Raw genomic sequence first — 17944 nt, forward strand, 5'->3', positions numbered from 1 at the left:
AAGGTATAATTTTAAGCTTCTTATTAATCAGCATTAACACTAGGCTTTTTGAAATTGTTGTCTTTGCTGTTTTCTGTTGTTTATTTGAGTATTGTTTTTAGTTGGAATTTATATTTTTATTGGTTTGGCAAAGGGACTACCAATGAAAACTAGTCTTTGGGTAATTTGGATACATTTACATTATTGGTCAACAATGATTGATGTACACTGTCCCTTGTTGTAAAAAATAAATAAACTTAAACTTCAATCCATATGTCATGACAATCGTCAGGTAAACTAGTTCAGCTTTTTTGACAAAAAAAAAATTGTCTTGCTTTATCCAACTTTAGTGTTTTTTCTTTTGCCAATATGACATTTATCATATTTTGATGGATTCATTTGATTTTTTATTAAAGAATACACTGTCAAAGCATATACTGTACATATATACACGTTTTAGATTTATAATAAAGTTTGACTGAAATAAAATAAAATGTATTTATATGTATTTATACAGCACTATTAAGACAGAGTATAAAATTCAGGATTTCTCTGGATTTACAATTTATCGTTGTGTTTGTCCAAAATGTCATTTTTGTTTTGTTCTATAAACTTCTGAACGCATTTTTTCTTAATTTCTAGATAAAATAAACAACAACTAAGGCCCAATGCCAATTCTATTTTTTACCCCTACCAAACAGAGTGTCAAAAGGAAGGGCTTAAAAAATTACCCCTAAGAAATGGGACAGCACTACAGCACCTGCACACGTCATCACGTCATTGCGATCTATTGCTTCATATGAGATTGACTATCGTGACTGCTGTAGTTTTTCCAGTTGCGTTATTTTTTGGTATTTATCATCAGGAAATCACCAAAGGCAACGATGTTATGTTTTCATGCCGATACTAATGCACAGGAGTTATTATTATGCATTATAGATAGTACAATTTTGCAGCTTTTATTTTAGTTTTTTTTTTAAGCATGACATATGATTATGAATGTATTAAAAGTATACTTATTTTTTGTAAAAAAAAAAAAATTGTGATAATAACAAAAAAAAAATACTTAGTTGTGCATATCCTGACTTCTGTGAGCGCGAAACTAGGGGTTGGGGTAAGGGGAAGGGCTAAGGGGTAGAATTGGGATTAGACCCAATTACCTAATAAATTTAGAAAATCCAAGAGAGGCTGAGAATTGTCAAGTGTCTTTTAATTTGTTTAATTCCTCTGATTCTGTATGTGTGTGTGTGTGTGTGTGTGTGTGTGTGTGTGTGTGTGTGTGTGTGTGTGAGTGTGTTTGATAAAATATATCAATATTTATTCCAAATTTTGCATTTGAAAATGATGTCCTGAGGATCCTTCATTAGAGAGCAACTTCCAGTTTCCCAGTAGTGTAAAGTTTATTTTGAGCGTGACCCGAAATCCCAGCTTATGCATACGACAACATTAAGTTGATCCCCGGTTGACACAGGAGGTCTGGAGGTCATCAGTAAAGCAAGACATGGTTTGGCGCTGTGGGCTCTGCTGCCATACGGACAGCATGTTTGATTCGCTGACCTATGGTCCCCATCAGTCTTGGCAGCAGCTAAAGATTAGAAGCTGTGAGCAGCATTAATTAATAAGGCTTTATAGACAAATCCCTGTGTAAAACCCACATCTTTGATTAAATCCCTTGTTTAAAAGTGAACCTGACAGCCCAAAGCCTCTCTGGAGCAATTCCGGCCTCTAGTCCCTTTGCATTGGCAACCTGAGCGCCAGGCCCACGGCCAACTATGAAGTCTATTTTTCATGTTCAAAAATAAAAAAAAAATCCGAGTGAATGAGATGGTAAAGTCTGTAGCTCCACTGACACTCTACCTCTTTGCCCTTGTTTGGTTACCCCCGGTCAGTGCGATGATGTGCGAACAAAATGACAATGGTTGGCCACACCTACTTGTAGCTTCATTTGTGCTCTTCAGAAACCTATGGATGACATCACGAATACTACGATTTGTGACAATAGATAAAATAGTTAAGTTTCCTCATGTGATCGTAGCCAGGATGAAGGCTATGCAATTTCATTAAGTTTGGTCGTTAGATAGCCATAAACAAAGGCAAGCTAAAAGTCCTAAACATTCATTAAAGATTAACATACAGCATATGTTCTTATTCATCATTCATACACCAGTTCAGAGAGAGAGTTGGATTTGGCATTATTACATTATATTGCACAATTCCTATCAACTCTCAGCCTTTACTAATTCTGAAACCCTGGCTACGGTCACGGTGAGTGCAGAGTTGTGCCACAGCCAGGCGTAAAGCCATTATCCAGCAGTGCGTCGTCTTCAGACTCGGAGCGGCTGGCATGAACCATGGACGTCTTCACTCGCGCTCAGGTCCACAGCTGTCAGAGTAATTATCTGTGTTTGAGCACAGGACGCTGAAGCTTTAGGGGCACTTCTGAGAAGGATTCTGATTAAGACTCATAATCCGCAATGGAGAAATCACCAGCGACTGGAGAGAGGAATTTCTAGGACAAAACCCTCAGGGGCCGCACGGATTCTGGGCAAGAGTTCAGCAGAGAATCCCAACAGGCACCATTCAGTTTCTCCTCATTATCACACCATGTTTCTTTTCTGAAAATGTTTAATTTTTCAATCAGCCGACCACAGAGATGCACAATTCGTGCTGAAACACAACTGATGGGGGTTTTAAACAAATCGGCCCGGGGAGAGAAAGCAAGTCTCCGAGATGAAAACCGGCAATAAACAAAATGAGACTGTGAATTTTAATCAGGGCAGTTTAAAACTTGGGCTTTGATCCATTTGTAGTGGTAATTCGGAGGATGTTTCAGGTGGAGGGTGGAATTTATTCTTTTACGACTCTTAATTTGAGAGAGAAAATGTCCGTAAGAGAAACTTTAGAGCATGAATTACTGAAACTTTCTGAAGCGAAGCTCATTTTATTAAAGCTCTAGCTGAGAAATGGCAGGCTTGTAAATCGCTCAGATGGAGAAAAAAAAAAACGTGAAGAGATGGATCCAGGAATATATGATGTTTACTGCCGAAGCTTTTAAAGCTTATCCAGAAAATATATTAAAATGATTAGTGGAAAAGGCCACGGTGAAGCAAGATTAAATGCATAACACAAGTTGACAGGATGATTAAACGCTCGCATTTATATGACAGCCTTTGAGGATCTGAAAACCTTATTTAAGAAACGTGTTTATGAGGAAACACATAAGCTATTATTAGCTTCATGTTGTCTCGCAACAATGGCTTATTTGTAGTGCGCAAGTATGCTAATTCAGGTGATTAAACCAAACACAATGGAGTCCTGTTCATAACTAGTATTTTGTATGTTAGCAAGCTCATCACACAAGGACGGCACTATTGACCAATTCCAGAGGTTGTTGAAAACACATTCAACTGGATTGCTTTTGTGTTGCGGAGGCTCATGTGGACTAATGTGTTCAGACAGTCACAAAACATTGCCTGCTCTCCATACCTAATCACCTAATTCATGAAAATTACAGGACACATTGGGTGGAATTTAAAATGTCCCTATAATGGATTACAAAGGGTTCATATTTTGTTTTTGCGAGTCCACAAGTCCAAAGACAAGCAGTATAGGTGAATTAAATAAATTAATTTGGCAATAGTGTTTAGTGTGAGTTTGTGTGTGAATGTAAGAGTGTATGGGTGTTTTCCAGTACTGGGTTGCATGTAAAAGGGCATCAGCTGTGAAAACCATATGCTGGAATAGTTGGTGGTTCATTCCACTGTGGCGACCTCTAATCAGGGACAAAGCCGGAGTAAAATGAATGAATAAATGTCTTATAATATGCATTTATTTTTATTTTATTTGCTTGATGACGCCTGAACAAAAATGTTCCAAACCCTTCCTTTGCAAAACGCTAATCTGTGATGACACCCACTTCGAATGTTATCCCTAGATTAAATGGGCATTATCAGTGTTTATCAACTGATAGATATGGGCCAGTAGGGGCCTTCTGCACCTACTAGTAGACTCAGAAGGCTGTTATCATTCATCCGCATGGCTTACCAGCTATACTAATAGAGAAGACTCCAGATTCAGATAAGTTTTTACATTACTGTGAGGGTTGGGGTAGATACAATAAGTGGGAAATTTATTAAATAACTTTGTTAACTTCCGGCCGCAGTCGTATGTGATCTATAGCTGATTAACCATGTGAATGGATGATAACAGCCTTCTGAGCAAACCATTAGGCACAGAAGCCCCCTACTGGCCCAATCTATCAGCTGATAACCACTGATAATGCCCTTTTCGAGTGATAAGATTCAAATCGGCTGGTGATGATTGGTCCGAAGACCCAGTCTGTTCTGATTGGTCTACATGCAGCACATGCTGTAAACGGAACGCCCTTCACAAATACTAGATAACAACTTATCAAATGCTAACAAATGGACAACCGCCGATAATGTGGTTAATATGGTCACCTCATAGGAGTACACTAGCAGGTTTGAGACCAGGAGTCCTTTCTGTGTGAAGTTTGCATGTGCTCACCGTGTCTGCATAGGTTTCCCCACAGTCCAAAAACTTGTGAGAATTGGATAAACTAAATTGGGCATAGTGAATGGGGGAGTGTGTGTGTGTGTGTGTTTCCCAGCACTTTGGGTTGTATTATCAGGGCTGGTTTGCAGCATATGCTAGAGTAATTGCACTGAGTGAGTGTGAGTTTAGTTTTTACTTTATCAATTTAAGCCTGAATTCAATGAGAAAGCATTCTTCAATAAATAGGTTATTGTACTATAGTGTTCATTAGTAAAATCATGACGGCACAACACACGTTTGGGGTTTCACGGCTGTGATTTTTGTTTAAAAACTAACCTTAGGTGCAGTGTGTGAAGACCAAAACAAAGACAAGTTTTGACATAGGAGAATAACTGACTTTAGGATTATTTTTCAGATAAACACGTATGTTCACTCACTTAGCATGCATCTTAAACATCTGCAAACATTATGGTAAATCACATATCATGGTACATGGTATCATGGCTCTTGAAACGATTACTTTTACACAAAAAAAACCCTGTATTGCTGTATGATGCCAGTACTTCATACATTGGAATAAAACATGACTTGGATCCTTTGCTATTACTTGTGTATTACTGAAAACAAACAACTCATATTGTGGGCCCTATCATACACCTGACACAATAAGGCCCAAGACGGGTTTTGTCGCGATTTGTTGCTATTTTCAGACCAACGCAACCCTAACTTTTATGTTTTGCGCCACGTTGTTTAAATAGCAAATCCATTTGCACCAGTTCGTGCACTGATAGGTGTTCCCTTCTAAAAAAGGAGGTGTGTTACGGCCCATTGTTGGGGCATTGCTATTTTGAAAAACTGAAATAGGCTGCACAATTCACCAGCTTAAATCTGGTGCAAACTCCAGCGCAAATCATGTTAAACATTTACACATTGCCTAATACACACAGGATGTACAGCAATACACAAATATATTTACAAATAAAAAAATTAAAGGAATAAAATGTTACAAAAATTCTTATTTTCTACATGAATATAAAAACCACTGCCTCCATACCTCATCTTAGGGGGCTTTATTAGATTATTCATAACAATTTGTTTAATGTTATTATTATAATTAGTAGTATTTATTATATGCATATTTATAATTCTTTTAATAAAACAAGTTTAGATTTGATCAGCTGTTGGGTTTTGAAGACGTATTCATCACCATATGGGGCATAAGAATAGGACGTGTTCGGATATAACTCAGTTTTTTGGCCACACTTCGTTATTATTGTTCATTTATTCGTTTGCTGGAAATTAGAACTGAGTTCAGAAATAGTTTTGAAACAAATCTTTGCACTTAACAAACGAAATTAAATATGTAGGCTAATGGATACTTTCAGGGGAGTGTGTCCAACACAGTTTCCTTATCCACAAAGGTAAAAGAATAAAGTAAAGAGAAGGTAAAGAAGCCGAATGGAGGAGGTTCATTCTTTATCCTTGCGCTGCAGATGGTCTGTTTAACTGTTTTCTCACTAGTGAAGCGTTCAGTTTTTCCACTTACAAAGTCCGTCATTTAAATCGCAAATGTGCCATGGCGTGACGCAACTGACTCTTAAAGGCAGGGGTGTCCAAACTCCTGGAGGGCCGGTGTCCGGCAAAGTTTAGCTCAAACTTTACTCAACACACCTCCCTGGAAGTTTCTAGTATACATAAAAAGAGCTTGATCAGCTGGTTCAGATGTGTATAATTGGGGTTGGAACTAAAATATGCAGGACACTAGCCCTCCAGGACCGAGTTTGGACACCCCTACTTACAGGAAAAGTGAGATGAGACTCTGATTGGTTTAATGTATGTTATGCTCAAAACACACCCACAACTCATTAAGAGAATAAGTACAACCTTGTTAGACCATGCGCTGGTTAGAGCATTTTTCCGTCCTTAAAATAGCAAAAGTGGATTCAGACATGCCCTTAATGCCCTTAACAATATGCGCTTTAGACTTTGCGCCTAGATCTTTAAAATAGAGCCCAATATGTAACATTTATCAACACCAATGAGATTTAAAAGACCTTTAAAGTAATTTATTTACTATTTAAAATGGCAATGGACACTGGTATAAAGGACTTCTTGTAAAGATCACTATTAAACAAAGGAACTCTGTACCGCTTCCCCGATGGCAGTACTTTATACATTGGATCATTTGCTATTACTTGTGCATTCCTAAAAACCAACAAGTCATACTGTATGTTGATCTTACACCAATCACTTTCGTTGCAATTTTGACAAGTTGTGCAAGTTGTGTTTTTTTTAACTGAACAGTTGTGGTTCTACCTAATGTAGTAAAGCCTGAACATTGGTTTTGGTGTGTTTTCTCATAACACGTATCTTAATGCTAACATTTGGGTCAATAGACAGAAAACAGGTTGTGTTTTTTGGCTGCTTGAACACAATTGCTCACATGAGTGTTTATGAAAGCAATCCAATCAAATCCCTTTCATTCACAACAACCTGTGGAAGATGTGGATATGGGCCAGCTTAAAACATTTTACCCCTCTTTAACATCACCCACTTGTGATCAGCCTATTAAACACCACATCTTAATAAGAGATATAAATGGGGACCTAGATAGGGAGCGCAGTATGTTTTGAGTTGCAGCCTCCCGTGCCAAGCTGATTAGCCATACGGTCAGCACATATTGCGTATGTGTTGTGTGTGTTTGTGTGTTAAGTTTTACCACACCTCAGGCGTCAAGCAGGTCAAAGGCTAATCGCATGAGAGGATTAAATGGGAGATCTGTGACTCTTCAAAAGCAGAGCAGGACAGACGGCCTAAACCACAGGTGTTACACTCACAGATTTATGTCAGGATCAGCTCCTATCAGACCGGAAGAGAAATTAACACAAGTCAGGAACACAACATGGCCTACTTTATCATCTGGTCGGATTCATGTCTTAAGTGTTACAAGTACAAACTGACATTGTATGGGTCAAAATGATAAATTTATAGATTGTATGCCAAAACTCACTCAACTATTGATTCTATTCAACTATTTATTGATTTCAACTGTGTGTGTGTGTGTGTGTGTGTGTGTGTGTGTGTGTGTGTGTGTGTGTGTGTGTGTGTGTGTGTGTGTGTGTGTGTGTGTGTGTGTGTGTGTGTGTGTGTGTGTGTTATTTAAGGTTCTCATTTTCATTTAGTCTAATTTGATGTACTAAAATAACTACAGTAGTCCACTGGTGGGCATTCTTGTTAAGTATAATTGGTTAGTTGGTTGGTTGGTTGGTTGGTTCATTTGTAGATATATTTTTCCAGGTTCTCATTTTGATTAAGTTTAAGTTTACATACTAAAATAACTATAATAGTCCATTGATTGGCATTTGTCTTAAGCATGATTGATTGATTGATTGATTGATTGATTGATTGATTGATTGATTGATTGATTGATTGATTGATTGATTGATTGATTGATTGATTTCTCATTTTCATTTAGTGTAAGTTGATGTACAAAAATAAGTACAATAGGTTGGTTGGTTGATATTTCAGGTAGTTCTTATTTGCATTTAGTATAGGTTGATGTACTAAAATAGCTGCAATAGTCCACTGGTGGACCTTCTTATTAAGCATAATTGATTGATTGGTTGGTTATTTGGTTGGTTGATTGTAAATACAGTACAATACAGCAGAACTATTGCTTTTCAAGAAAATGTGTCCTAATCTATTAGATATACTATAAAACAAGTAGTAGTTGTAGTGTAGCGTTTAGTGTTCATATTTATGTAAAACTTACAAAAAGTTCAAATGAGTTAACCTATTTTTTTATATAATTAATAATATCAAGTGTTGGAAACTCCATAAAAATACATATATCTCTAGATGTGTATTTTCTGTCATTGGGATGACTCTAGAGATGACGCAGTGTTTTGATTAGCGGCTCTGTGTTTGACTGCAGGTGTTTGTGTGTGTGTGAACAGCTCTTCTCTGTGTAGACACTGCTCTGCAGTTCCAGCACGTGTTCAACACTGAGTCTATGAGCCGCCCTGAGGTGCACAACGCTCATCACCACATGGGCTTAGAAAAACAAAACCAACAACACTTTCAAGGCTTTGCCAATAAAGTAGACGCACAAATCTGATGTTGTGCTTCTTGCTACCTTTCAAACTGTTCATTAATTTGTGAATATATTTTGTCTGGGTCAAAATCAGTGTTAAGTGTAACTAGTTATAAGGTAACTACTTTAATTAAATCACTTATCAGATAAAAAAATATATATTTTTTAGGTAATTCAATTACATTTGCTTAATGTACTTGCATTAAATATTGTACAACATTCTGTATAAATCTGTTCAGAAAACCAGAATAATGTTTTTGTTTAATTTTTTTTTTCTAGCAGAATTACATTTTTTTATGTTTATTTTTTTTCTAAAATTTCAGTTTAACGAAGAGAAGATTTTTTTTAAACACATTTCTAGGCATAATAGTTTTGATAACTCATTTCTAATAACTGATTTATTTTATCTTTGCCATGATGACAGTACATAATATTTCACTAGATATTTTTCAAAACACTTTTGTAAGGCTTAACTAGGTTAATTAGGTTAACTAGGCAGGTTAGGGTAATTAGGAAAGTTAAGTTATATTTAATTTACATTAAACATTAAAAACTGCTTTTATTCTAGCCGAAATAAAACCAATAAGACTTTCTCCAGAAAAAAAAAAATCAGACATACTGTGAAAATTTCCTTGCTCTGTTAAACATCATTTGGGAAATATTTAAAAAAAGAAAAAATTCAAAGGGGCTAATAATTCTGACTTCAACTGTATGTATGTTTAATATATATATATATATATATATATATACATACATTATATATATATATATATATATATATATATATATATATATATATATATATATATATATATATATATATATATTAGAACTAAAAGATTACATTTGATATCATTACTTTGTTACTTTGAAAAGTTTTGTTTTGATACTTATATCTAAAGTGTTTTAAATAAAGCTAAAAGGCCCTGTTTATCTAATTAAAAGAGTTTGTTACTGTCTGTTAGTTAAAAGTGTATTTAAATTTCTTTTAAAAAATGATGATCATGATGATTTTTTGTCTGAAAAGCAATTTAAATAAAAGTTTAAGAATTTAATTTGTAATTCAAGCAACTGGTCAGAATAAGTAAGCCATTTCATTTCTACATAAAAATATTTGTAAAATAAATGTGAAAACACTCTTTTGCTATATTTTGACAGCATTTTAAGATTTGAAACATTCAACTTTACATGGATTTAAATAAAATCAAAAATTTTATGCAATGTAAGCACCAAATTGGAATGTCGGTCTTTGAACCAGATACCTTTAAATACAAAAATACTTTTATTCAGCAAGGAATCATTAATTTGATCAAGTGTGACAGTAAAAACTTTTTAAATTTAGCTAAATGTATTTCAAGCAGGGGTTAAACTCATTCTATTAAATCATTCTCATTCTAAACTATTCCGTAAAGAATACTGAAATACTGTGTTAAAATGAACTGTAAAATATCTTTCAAAATTTCGGTGATTTCATTACTTTTTTAAAGAAATAAATGAGGCTTTGCTAAGGATAAAAGCCCTTAGCTTAAGATTATCGATATACAGTACAGTACCTAATGATGCTACCCACATCAGTACACTCAGTATAGAAAAAAAAGGTACATGAGCTGTCACAGGGTAGGTGCCTTTTCAAAAGGTCCAAATTGTATTAATACCTTAAGGGAACATATTAGTACCAAAAAAGTACAAAAGTGTTCCTCTTAAAACTTTTAGGTACTAATATATTTTTTCGAGGTACCAATATGGACCTTTCAATTATTCAAATGTGTACCTTTTGAAAAGGTACCACTGACAGTTCGCGTACCTTTATTTCTGAGAGTGTACAGAAAAATACATGTTTAATGTCTTTATGCTACTAACATTCTTTTTTCAAATGGTTTTAAATAAAACGCCTTGAAATCACCAAGAAACATGTGTTCTTACAGATAAATGTATTATTCGATTATTTTTATAAACTCCCTGTATACAATGCCTTAAATAACCAAGCTGTCAGTCCACGGGTTAGTGTTGGTCCCTGATGCTCAGCGTTGGCACTTCTATAAAATACAAGGGCGAAAATTGACTAGAAAAAAATACATATTGGCTGCGGATGATAAAGAAACTGTCTCAAGCATATCAGAGTCAAGCAGAAAACAAGCTTTAACCTCCCTCAAAGTTGGATCATTCAAATTTCATGGTGTATTATAACAATTTGGGTTGTGGAAGGCTGGCTGCTACAACATTTAATCACATCAGCCGTTCGATGCTGTTTTGGGGCTGAGCGGAGCGACAGACAGAGACTCAAACTTTATCTGAGGGTCACGACAGCTGTGGATGCCATATGCTGATTCTTTAATATACAAATCATCTGAGAATAGGATGATGTGATCCTGGTTTGTCGATGCTTGCCATATGCTTGAACATATAGTTGAGCACTGTAAAACGTGATTAGTTATTTTACTTACTTATATTGAGTAGACCGGTTGAAGGGAAAGTTCAGATAAAAATGAAAAGTATGCCATAATTCACTCACTATCCACTTATTACAAGCAATAGATATATAAAAAAGACAAACGTGGGAAACCAGCAGACTACTTTTCCACAAACAAGGAGGAGAAAAGCATAGGACATAGTCTCAGAAAAATATTTCCAGAACTTTCTTTTTGCATGATATTGCCATCAACTTCAAAACATATACTTAGAAAATGTGTGGCTTTCTACCTATTACTATACGGTATTAGTCTAGAAATAATTTCATATATTTGTTTATGAAATAATAAAAGGTTTAGTGCGGTACATTTTTTTGCATTACTTAATCATCTATAACTTTTTTTCGCTTTGAGCATCATAAACTCTAGATAATGGATAATAAAGCCAGTGTCTTCTTATCAAAGGTACATTAACTGTGAATGTAGACCAAATTATTCAGCAACTGTGAATGTTTTAGTTTGGGAAAATGCCTCAGACACCTATATAGTTTCTTATTTTGCATGCTATCCTCATCAAATTTGAAATATAAACTCATGAGACACGGTTTTCAAGGCATCATTTTTCTATGTCATTACAGTAATGTTTTCCTGTGTTTGTATATGGAAAAAATATTGAATACAGTTAAAAACATTCTCATTACATTGTATTGTAAAACTTTTTACATTTTTGAGCAAGAAACTTCCCAGAAAGTATTACTATTTAAAGTTAGGTATGTGTAAATCACCAAAAGTGAGTGCTGGCCAACAGACAGTTTACATAAAAATGAAATATCTGACATCACTTGCTCACCATCCACCAGGGGCGGACTGACCATCGGGAACATCGGGGGCCTGACGGTCAATCTGGCCTGCCGCCATGCCGTCGATTACCTCACCTCGACATGCCATAGGCTGCTTGCAGCTTGATGGACAGCTCAAACCACGAATCAGGCAATCGTGATCACCATAAGGTCCAATCATTTCAGTGACGTACTGCCTGATTAGCTATTTGCATAGAACTTATGATACCAGCTACAACTTCGAGTCAGTCATGCAATAACACGGAACAAAAACGTAAGGAAGGAGCAGAGAGGGAGCACATGAAAAGAAGAAAAGCCCTGGCCATAGAAGCAGAAAAATGCAGCAAAATCACAACTAGGTTTGCGACCAAGGGAGCAAGTTGGTCAAAATACAACACATTTACAGTTGAAGTCAAAATTTTTAGCCCCCCTGAATTATTAGCACCCCTGTTTATTTTTTCCCCCTATTTTCTGTTGAACGGAGAGAAGATTTTTACAACACATTTCTAAACATAAATGTTTTAATAACTCGTCTCTAATAACTGATTTATTTTATCTTTGCCATGATGACAGTAAATAATATTTGAGTAGATATTTTACACTTTTACACAGCTTAAAATGACATTTAAAGGCTTAACTAGGTTAATTAGGTTAACTAGGCAGGTTAGGGTAATTAGGCAAGGTATAGTATAATGATGGTTTGTTCTGTAGACTTTCGAAAAAAAAAATAGCTAAAAGGGGCTAATAATTTTGACCTTAAAATGGCTTAAAACGGGTATTCTAGCTGAAATAAAACAAATAAGACTTTCTCAGAAAAAAATATTATCAGACATACTGTGAAAATTTCCTTGCTCTGTTAAACATCATTTGGAAAATATTTTTAAAAAGAAAGAAAATTCAAAGGGGGGCTAATAATTCTGACTTCAACTGTATATAATAATTTGGCTGGCGGGCGTTTTAATCTAAATTGACTTACAGTAGATACAAATAAATAAAAAATACAATTAGCGAATAAGCAACAATTTGTCTATATTTATATAGGCATAGTCTATAAATTAAAAATAAAAATAATAGGTCAAATAAAAGTAAATAAAATCATGCATCATGTCTTAGTGGGTCAAGGTTTTTATAAAACAAACAAGCAAAAAAATCTAATATATGGAATAAAAGTAGAAATAGTGTGTGTGCAGAAAGTTTTGAGCCTCTTGAGTTTTGAGGATTCATTAATTTATTCATTAATAATTTGTCTAGTAGTCTACATGGTACAATAAATAATACAGTTACAATAGAGTACAATATTAGCAGTCAGAGAACTACGTGAAAAGGGTAGCGTAGTGGTAACAATTGCAGCAGAGGTGGCATGAGGTTAAAAAAATTTCCCGGCCTGAATTATTGTACCAGTCCGCCCCTGCCATCCACTTGTTACAAGCCATAGATATCAAAAAAATAAATAAATTTTTCTTAAAATGGATGTCAATGGTTCACTCTTAGAAATAAAGATAATTTGTTACTGGGGTAAAGGTACCACCCCAGTGACAGGTTTGGAAAACTCAAACTGGTTTGGAAAAGCGGGAAGTTGAACATGTACTTTTAAAAAACTGTTGTAATTTGGAACTGTTGACTTAACTTTTTTCATTTTTTTTTATTATTATGCACATAGTTTATTTACTTATTCAATTTTAAGGCAACAGCTTAATAGCTTTAAAAAAACAACAGGTTTAAACTGCAGTCACACTGCACTTTTCACCCCATAGACTTTTATTCATACCCATGAGAATGCAGCAAACTGGAAACACAGGCGTGTGTGACAAGTTTCACATGTTGCTGTTTTACAAAGATCAAGCTTGGTGAACTCAAACCTGCAAAATAGCATTATGTAATTGCATGAGACCAATAAAAGATCAACACATGACCTCATTGATTCATTCAATTTCCTTCGGATTAGTCCCTTTAATCATCAGGGGTCACCACAGCAGAATGAACTTATTCAGCATATGTTTTACACAGGAGATGCCCTCCCAGCTGCAACCCATTACTGGGAAACATCCATTCACTCTCATTCAAACATACACGACGGCCAATTTTCATTCATTCATTTTTTTTTTTACAGCTTAGTCCCTTTATTATTCAGGGGTCGCCACAACAGAATAAACCATAAAACTTATCTGGCACGTTTAACACAGTGGATGCCCTTTCAGCTGCAACCCATAACTGGGAAACACCCATCGACTCCCAATTAACCTATTGCACATGTGTTTGGACTGCGGGGGAAATCGGAGTACTCGGTGGAAACACACACGAGCACGGGAGAACATGCAAACTTCACACCGAAATAACAACTGACCCAGTCAGGACTTGAATCACTGATCTTCTTGCTGTGAGGCGACAGTGCTGACCACTGAACCGTGCCCCCCCCACCCAACACAAACTCTTATTCGCTCACTTTATTAATGTATAATTATCTTTTTTTATCCCGCCACTTTTAACAGTTCCATATAACAGAACTTTGCATGCTCAAAGTCTAGTGTTACGGCAGCTTTACTTCTTCTCTCTTAAACTAACATCTTTAAAAGCAACAGGTTTACTCACTTTTTAAGTAAAGTCAACTAATCACTTTTTACAGTGTATAATATGAACAGATCAGTGTAAAAAAAAATATTTCAAAGAATGTTGGAAACCAACATAATGAACTACTGAAGCTGACTACCAAGGGTACTACAGAAATCAACAGAAACAACATTTTGAACAATAAATCTCAGAACAATTATAATGCTATGTTTCTGTCTATTGCCTAAACCAGCACAAAAGCATAACAATGAACGCATCAACATATTTAATTTCCATTATATAAAAATAGAGACAAACATATTTCTTTTCTTTTATTTTTTGTTTAGTTTTTACATGTTTAATAGTACATTATCAAGTACGGTTAATGTTAATGTAATTGTGAGCAAATCGAACTGAAGCTAAAATTAGTTTGGTTTAGAATTTGAATTTAGGAATGTTTTATTATTCATTTGCATTATACTTCTCCAGTTTTATAAAGTTTTTATTTTTGTAGTGAGTGTCATTTACTGTATTTAAATTTTGTTTTTTAAAATTGCGTTACAAATATTTTGTCAAACTTTATTTGAAGGTTCCAATTCTCACTATTAATAGACTATTAACTTTTTCTCAAAGTCCTAGCCTGCTGCGTATTAATAGTTATTAAGGTAGAAGTTTACTTTATAAGTACAAAAACTGCCGATATCTTAATAAGAGGCAGGTATGAGCCACTAGTTAGTGATAATTGTTACTTAAACTAAAGTGTTTAGTTTATCAAATCAAATATTTATATTTTATACCCATGTTGGCTCACATGGAAATAAAAATGTGTTATTAAATAAAAATGTTATTTAGCATTCCTTTCTATGCATATGTACACTCTAACAAAACCACCCCATTTTTTTTCAAATATAGCAGCAGCCTATTAATTTCTGATTTTATATTCTAGCACAAAGTTTTTAGTGATCTGTTCTTAAAATAATCTTCTTTTTGTGAAGAATGTTTCAAAAATTGAAAGAAGAGTCTCCATTATTCTTTTGTGCGATGGAAATGTTCTATGAATGTTAAAGGTTCTTCATGTATAATTTGTTTTATGTCTTAAAGCAATGCAGTTTTATTCCATGCGAGAGGCACCAGCTGAAATCTTGCCTAGGGCGAAAAACTGGTCAAGATCAGCCCTGATCCCAAGATCAATCTTTTGGTCTGTGTTGTTTCAGCTGATGTGTGAATAAATCTTCACTACACATTATATAGCACACACATCCCATGAAATAACCACAAGAAGTTTTGTGCTGCTATCAAACGAAGACACACATTTTAGATTCTGTTCATTTTATCAAACTGAAACAATAAATGCTGTTTTGATCACCCAGGCTCATTCTGAATAGGTAGCTCTATATACATTTCTGGAGAGCGCCAAATACATGCCAGGACATTATTTTGCAGTTTTTGTTTTTGCGAATCCATCAGAGGTCGCTTTGTACTCTTTTAATATCTCAAATTTCTCTCGCAAGTGCCATTCCCTTGTTGTTCTCGTGTAAATCCACCAGAGGCCACTGACTGACTGACCAATCGACCACCCTCCTCCTTCCCTAAACCCAACCAATAGTGTTTTCAAAAGAACAGATTGACCCCCACTTTGGAAAATTTAGCTTACCCAAATTCCCCTATAGCACATGTCTTTGGACTTGTGGGAGAAACTGGAGCACCAGGAGAAAACCCACGTCAATACGGGGAGAACATGCAAACTCAACACAGAAATGAAAACTGACCCAGCTGGGACTTGAACCAGCGATCTTCTTGCTGTGAGGTGACAATGCTACCCGCTGCACCATCCTGCCACCCCTCTAGTATTATAATGCAACATAAAGCTGTTAGTTCACAAGAACCAATAAAGACTTTTTACTGCCTGTACACGGCTTAGAATTTTCATCAGCCAATCAGAATCGAGCAACAGCCCTATAGTATAAATATTCCTAATATTTAGCTTAGCCCGTTATTGCTATTTTAAGTAAGTAGATACATACATTGTAAAAAACAGTTTACACTTTTTTAGATCTCATATTTCTATTGCTAGTGCCATTCATGCCTGCTGTTCTTGCGTTAATCCACCAGAGGCCACTGTCCACTGACTGACTAAATGACTGACTGACTGACCCACCCTCCTCCTTTCCTATACCCAACCAACAGTGTTTTCTAAAGCACAGATTGACCCACCGACCCACGTCCCTAAACCCAACCAACAGTTATCAAAAGCACTCCACAAAAAAAAGCCCACACAGCAGTCTGATTTTTACCACATTTTCAGATTTTACACGTCCTCACCCTGTTATTTACTTGTTTATTTTATTTTTTGGCTTCTACTTTTGTCTTACCTGCTTTCTTACACCGTCATAGTGCCCCATAGTGTTCGTTTTAAAGATGAAATGCAGCCCCACATACATCTGGCTACCTAATTCACAATCTCCAGAAACGTATATAGGGCCACATTTTCACATGTTGCAATCAATTTGTTTTGGGACGACATGTGAGAATTTAGCTAAATAATTAGGTTTCACAAATTAAAGTGAATTAAGCATTAAACAATTAAGTTGTCAATTAAGTTCGCCTCATTTTAAATAAGTCATTTAAACAAACAGCAAACCTTATGTGTGTAGTAATTGCTGGTAAATAAATCACAAATAAGGGCAGCATGGTGGCTCAGTGGTTAGCACTGTCGCCTCACAGCAAGAAGATCGCTGTTTCGAGTCCCGGCTGGGTCAGTTGGCATTTCTGTGTGGAGTTTGCATGTTCTCCCTGTGTTCGTGTGGGTTTCCTCCGGGTGCTCCAGTTTCCCCTACAGTTCAAAGACATGTGCTATAGGTGAACTGGGTAAACTAAATTTACTATAGTGTGTGTGTGCATGTGAGAGTGTATGGGTGTTTCTCAGAAATGGGTTGCAGCTGGAAGGGCCTCCGCTGTGGCAACCCCTGATGAATAAAGAGACTAAGCTGAAGAAAATTTAATAAATGAATGAATGAATCACAAATAATTTACAAAGACACTAAAAGACTTAGTTTTCCTATAAATCCTATAAAACTCCAATAATCCTCTATTTACGATTTGTTCTATGAAATGCACGTATGACAGCTTTCCAGTGCAAAACCACCTTAAAAGATATCCTCTCCATGCATACGCGCTTGATCCGGTGCTGATTGTTTCCCCATATTAACGGGCGCTTTGCATCCATGTGCTGAAAATAGCGCGGAGGTATTTTTCAGCCAAGCCAACACTAAGCAACCTGCCACGGGTAATTACAATAATAAAACCTCCACGCCGCTTCACCTGTGGGAAGCTGCTCCCATAAAACGCCAACTTTAATGCAATGTCAAGGGGCCCTGAGTTCGCTTATGAGCTGCCTGCCCCGTTCTTTATTGGATCGATAGCCGGGCTGCTGCTCCATGCCCTCTGTCCAGGGTGCGGGAGCTCTGGGATCTGGCAACCCCCGCGTTTTGGAGCGATTTTCCGCATGTGGGAGGAAGAATATGACGGGTCTGTAAACAAACCGTCTCTCTCTAGCTCTTCTC

At 35.9% G+C, this 17944-nt stretch overlaps 1 protein-coding gene across 19 annotated transcripts in view; it reads right to left on the bottom strand.

The window, feature by feature from the left end:
• Nucleotides 1-17944, bottom strand: part of fibcd1a (fibrinogen C domain containing 1a) — a 384824-nt gene that overhangs the window by 289518 nt on the left and 77362 nt on the right. For 7 of the 19 annotated variants that reach the window (XM_087264415.1, XM_087264407.1, XM_087264412.1 and 4 more), the window contains one exon: nucleotides 7219-7353. The exons of the other annotated variants lie outside the window; for them this stretch is intronic. The gene's annotated coding sequence lies outside the window, so the exon portion shown is untranslated. The remainder of the gene's footprint in view (nucleotides 1-7218; nucleotides 7354-17944) is intronic. 19 annotated transcript variants of the gene reach the window in all.

This window comes from Danio rerio, chromosome 8, assembly GCF_052040795.2.
Source record: "Danio rerio strain M-AB ecotype USA chromosome 8, GRCz13ab, whole genome shotgun sequence".
In the NCBI taxonomy this organism is placed as follows: Eukaryota; Metazoa; Chordata; class Actinopteri; order Cypriniformes; family Danionidae; genus Danio; species Danio rerio.